The 5,186-nt window shown below is 38.2% G+C and overlaps 1 pseudogene; it reads right to left on the minus strand.

The window, feature by feature from the left end:
- Positions 1–1,366: 1,366 nt before the first annotated feature.
- LOC122706021 lies at positions 1,367–1,463 on the minus strand (annotated as a pseudogene).
- Positions 1,464–5,186: the final 3,723 nt, after the last annotated feature.

Consider the following 5,186-nt stretch of genomic DNA (forward strand, 5'->3'; position numbering starts at 1 on the left):
TCTGATAGGAAGCTAAAATACTGTCCATAAATGCAAAGAAAGCATATTTAAAATAAATCCTGGCATTCAGAGTGCTTGCTTTGCAGTAACACAATATAGCAGCCAGTGGGTTGTCCCAGATGCTTTGTGTATGCTAGACGGCTGCAAGCTTAATTTCCTCAGATAACTTAAATTCCAGTCTTAGCAAGTCTATCTAAAATCAGGTTCATCATTTAGAAGTTGCTGGGATGGATGTTTTCATCAGTGTTTTCTTGGTTCTGGTGTGGCAAAGACTCAGTGAGGATTTGACTTTGGCCAAAAAGACCAGTGAAGAAAATCAGTTCAGTTCAGTCACTCAGTAGTGTCCGACTCCTTGCAACCCCATGAACTGCAGCACGTCAGGCCTCCCTGTCCATCACCAGCTCCCGGGGTTTACCCAAACTCATGTCCATTGAGTCAGTGATGCTATCCAACCATCTCATCCTCTGTCGTCCCCTTCTCCTCCTGCTCTCAATCTTTCCCAGCATCAGGGTCTTTTCCAATGAGTCAGCTCTCCGCATGAGGTGGCCAAAGTATTGGAGTTTCAGCTTCAGCATCAGTCCTTCCAATGAACACTCAGTACTGATCTCCTTTAGGATGGACTGGTTGGATCTCCTTGCAGTCCAAGGGACTCTCAAGAGTCTTCTCCAACACCACAGTTCAAAAGCATCAATTTTTCGGCGCTCAGCTTTCTTTATAGTCCAACTCTCACATCCATACATGACCACTGGAAGAACCATAACCTTGACTAGATGGACCTTTGTTGGCAAAGTAATGTCTCTGCTTTTTAATAAGCTATTTAGGTTGGTCATAACTTTCCTTCCAAGGAGTAAGCGTCTTTTAATTTCATGGCTGCAGTCACCAACTGCAGTGATTTTGGAGCCCAGAAAAATAAAGTCAGCCACTGTTTTCCACTTTTTCCCCATCTATCTGCCATGAAGTGATGGGACCGGATGTCATGATCTTAGTGTTCTGAATGTTAAGCTTTAAGCCAACTTTTTCACTCTCCTCTTTCACATTCATCAAGAGGCTTTTGAGTTCTTCTTCACTTTCTGCCATAAGGGTGGTGTCATCTGCATAACTGAGGTTATGGATATTTCTCCCGACAATCTTGATTCCAGCTTGTGCTTCCTCCAGCCCAGCGTTTCTCATGATGTACTCTGCATATAAGTTCAATAAGCAGGATGACAATATACAGCCTTGACATGAAGAAAATATCCATGACATTTTCTGGTGTGTGCAGGCCAGACCCCTGGATTTCCGGAATCTGAAGGAGAATAACTGTGGAAAAACTGCAACACACGAAATTGTTTCCATTTCTTTTTTTTTTTTTTTCTTTCAACGTGCTGGACCTCAGTTTCGATGAGGAGACGGTAGTGAGTTCTCACTCATTTTGTTCAGATTTTCCAAGGTGTTTCCATTTCTATACTGATAGTTATTGATCTTTCCATCTTCAACAAATGGAATTCATCAGTCAAGAGGAAATGATACAAACAAGCTTATATACAAAGCAGAAATAGACTCACGGACAGAAATTAAATTTATCGTTACCAACAGGGATAGTGGGAGGAGGGGAGAAAAATTAAGAGTTTAGGATTAACATATACATACTACTATATATAAAATAAGTAAACAACAAGGACCTACTGTACAGCACAGGCAACTATATTTAGTACCTTGTAATAACCTATAATGGGAAAGAATCTGAAAAAGAATACGCACATACACATATATAGGTTTGTATAACTGAATCACTTGCTGTACACTTGAAACTAACACAACATTGTAAATTAGCTATAATAAAGAAAAAGAAAAAAGAGGAAAGGATCCTGACCAGCTAAGAAAACATAAAACTGCAGAATTCTGAAGAGCAAAAAATGATGTGGTTATGGACCGTCTTGAATCATGGTGGTGGTTTGGTCGCTAAATTGTGCCTGACTCTTGCAACCCCATAGACTGTAGCCCACCAGGCTCCTCTGTCCATGGGATTTCCCAGGCAAGAATACTGGAGTGGGTTGCTATTTCCTTCTCCAGGGCATCTTCCTGACCTGGGGATCAAAGCCAGGTCTCCTCCACTACAGGCAGATTCTTTACTGAGTGAGCTACCACAGAAGCCCAATGATGGATAAACTGCTAAAAGCCAAACCATGAATCAAGATAAACTGCTAAAAACCAAATCATCTCTTGGCACTGTCTGTGAAAAGCTGGGGGCAGAGGCTCATTAAGGAGAAAGTATTAGAAACTTTAAGCAGTTAACCAGCATGTATGACCTTGTGCTTAGCCACTCAGTCGTGTCTGACTCTTTGTGACCCCACGGACTGAAGCCCGCCAGGCTCCTCTGTCCATGGGGATTCTCCAGCAAGAATACTGGAGTGGGTCCCATGCCTTCTTTCAGGGGATCTTCCCAACCCAGGGATTGAACCCAGGTCTCCCTAATTGCAGGCAGATTCTTTACCATCTGAGCCACCAGGGAAGCCCCTTGCATGACCTTAATTTCATCATTATAATGTCAGTCAACTAAGCAGCAAAACTTGGAAAAATGAGAATCCTGATGAGGATTTTGGTGGAAAGCAAAACGTGACAACAAACAGATATTTTTTAATTTTTGTGAGAAGAAATTTCAGAAGCAGATCATTTCAACTTGTGTTTCAGAATGGAATAAACAGTGCCTGGAAAGAAATGGCAAATATTGTTCTATAGACAAATGTTGAAATTTCTCCAAGGAGCAAAGGGCCTAGGAGAACTTCTATTCCTTTAAAATTACAAATTTCTGGTAAGATCTCACGCAAAGCAGTTCAAGACCTCTTAGTGCAGGCCGACAGCCAAGCCAAGCAGAGACATACCCAGCCTGAGGTGCTGATCTTTTACCACAAAAGTCTCTCCATCTAAAAGACCAAACTGGCCTCCATCTTCTTACATTCTGTATACACAGAGAGTGTTGTACAGTGTGTTGGCTTAAATTTACTAAAAAAGGAGATAAAAGCAAATGTATTATTTTGCAACTCATTTATAAAATATTTAGTTATATGGATACTATGAGTTACTAAATCTTTCTCCCATTATTAAATTTCCATGTTACTTCTATTTTGCTATTGCAACAATGCTACAGTGAAAATTCTTGTACCTTTTGCATTACTGAAGGATGAATTCTGAGAGATGACTGAATCATATGTTAGTCTTATAAATTCTGACACAAAATAATTGAGTAATATTTGCTTTAAATCCTTTAGCTAAGGATTTTTGCATTCCTTATGCTTTGCTTGTACAAGAACCATGCTATTCTAATGGTTTTATTTTACTTCTACACTCTGGTTTTGATTAATAAAGAATTACATAAACTTTCTAATGGTATGCTCAGAAATATATAAAATGTAAATTTTAATTTCATTTTTCTTTAAGAAGTATGTAAAACACAAGGCTATTAAAATAATGACAGAGATACGATCTATCATTTGGGATTAATTTTAATCTGTTGTGTTTTGTGTTTAAATGGGGAAGAGAGAAATAACAGCGTTCGTTACAGATGCATTAATTAAATCATTCTCCAATAAGGAGTTATAACAAACTCTAATACTCAAACATTTTTCTCAAGCTTTAATTTGCCAAAGCTGTACACAGGTGATTTAAAAATAAATAAATAAATTCAGAGGAAATATGAGTATTTAGGCTGTAAACAGAAGTTAACACTATACAAATATTGTTGACTGTTCTCATCAATAATAATTAAATTACTTTCAGAAAAGTATATTATCCTGTAATAAAATTGAAAAATAACTCTATTGATATTTACAAAAAGATGACTTTTCTAATAGTACCTTTGAAAGAAGATCCTGAAGAGATCACATAAGCTGATAGGCATGTGACTATAACAGTGTAAAAATATTCAGTTGCCTAAATTCATCTGTCCTTATAGAGTAAATGCATATGTGAAATTAAGTTATTTCACACTTAAATTTCAAGAAGATGGAGGGGCTACACTTTTGAATGAAAAAACGTGGTAAAATTTTGTTTTAAAATATTCAAAACTTTGTGTGTCAAAAATCATAAATAGTAAAATAGTCTGATATTGAAAAGTAGAACTATCAGAACAGAGAGTCAAGAAACAGCTTCAAGTGTGTATGGGGATCTAATAAATGATTAAGGTGGCGTTCTAAATCAGTGAGGAAAGAATAGATTCTTTGTTTGGGGAAACTGACTACTAAATGGGAAAATCAATACAGTTAGATCCTCACCTGACATCAGTGGTACAAATATATCCAAATGGTTTGAATATTTGAATGTGAAAAATAAAATGTTTGAAGTGCTGGGTCAAAATATAGGAAAATGTTTTTTGTAATCTTGAAATGGTCCAGGAATATCTAAGTATAATTTGAACCCCCAAAATTACAGAAGATCTATGGGTTTGATTATAATAAAGTTGAACACTTCTGCCCAGGAGAAAATAAACAGGCAGAGTAAAAAGACATGACCACTGTGTAACACGTGTTAAGTGTCAGTTGATATTACTGTCTAAGGAAGCCGGTTTCTTCAGGGCTCCCAGCAAGTTAAAAGGAGACATGCAAGTTCATTCCAGTTTCCACACACACATATGTACAGGGTGTGTGCTGGGTGCTAACCATGGGCCAAGGCACTGGTGATACACACCTGAACTTTATTGTCAGGGCAGGAAGCTACCACCGAAGTGTTTTAAAAGTTCAGGGAGGTTCATGCTGAGATTTGAATTTTAGAACAGTTGTTCTGGCTATGGTGCAGAGAACCAGTTGGGGGGTATTTAGGTAAGTAGATTTCAAGGTAAGAAAACCAACTGGGAGGCTGGTGTGGCAGTCACCCAGGTGGAGATGCTGCTGGCTTGTATGGGGGCTAAGAAGGATGTGAGATAGTGAGAGAAAAAAATGGTGAATGAGCTACTTAGATGGTAAACTAGACAAGATATCGATCACATATGTGAGTTGAAGTAGATATAGGAATAAAACATGATATGAAAGTTTCTGCCTGAGTAATGGGGAGAAAATGGTACCAATTTACTAAGATAAGGAAACCAGTGGAGGAAAAGAGAGTGGATGGAAGACAATGAGTTCAGTTATTGGCACGTGGAGTTTTAGGTAACTTGGTATATCCAAGTGAGATGTGCAGAGCACAGCTTAGCAGAGAAATCTGGACTGAAGGGT

This window comes from Cervus elaphus, chromosome 12 (genome assembly GCF_910594005.1).
Source record: "Cervus elaphus chromosome 12, mCerEla1.1, whole genome shotgun sequence".
Taxonomy (NCBI): Eukaryota; Metazoa; Chordata; class Mammalia; order Artiodactyla; family Cervidae; genus Cervus; species Cervus elaphus.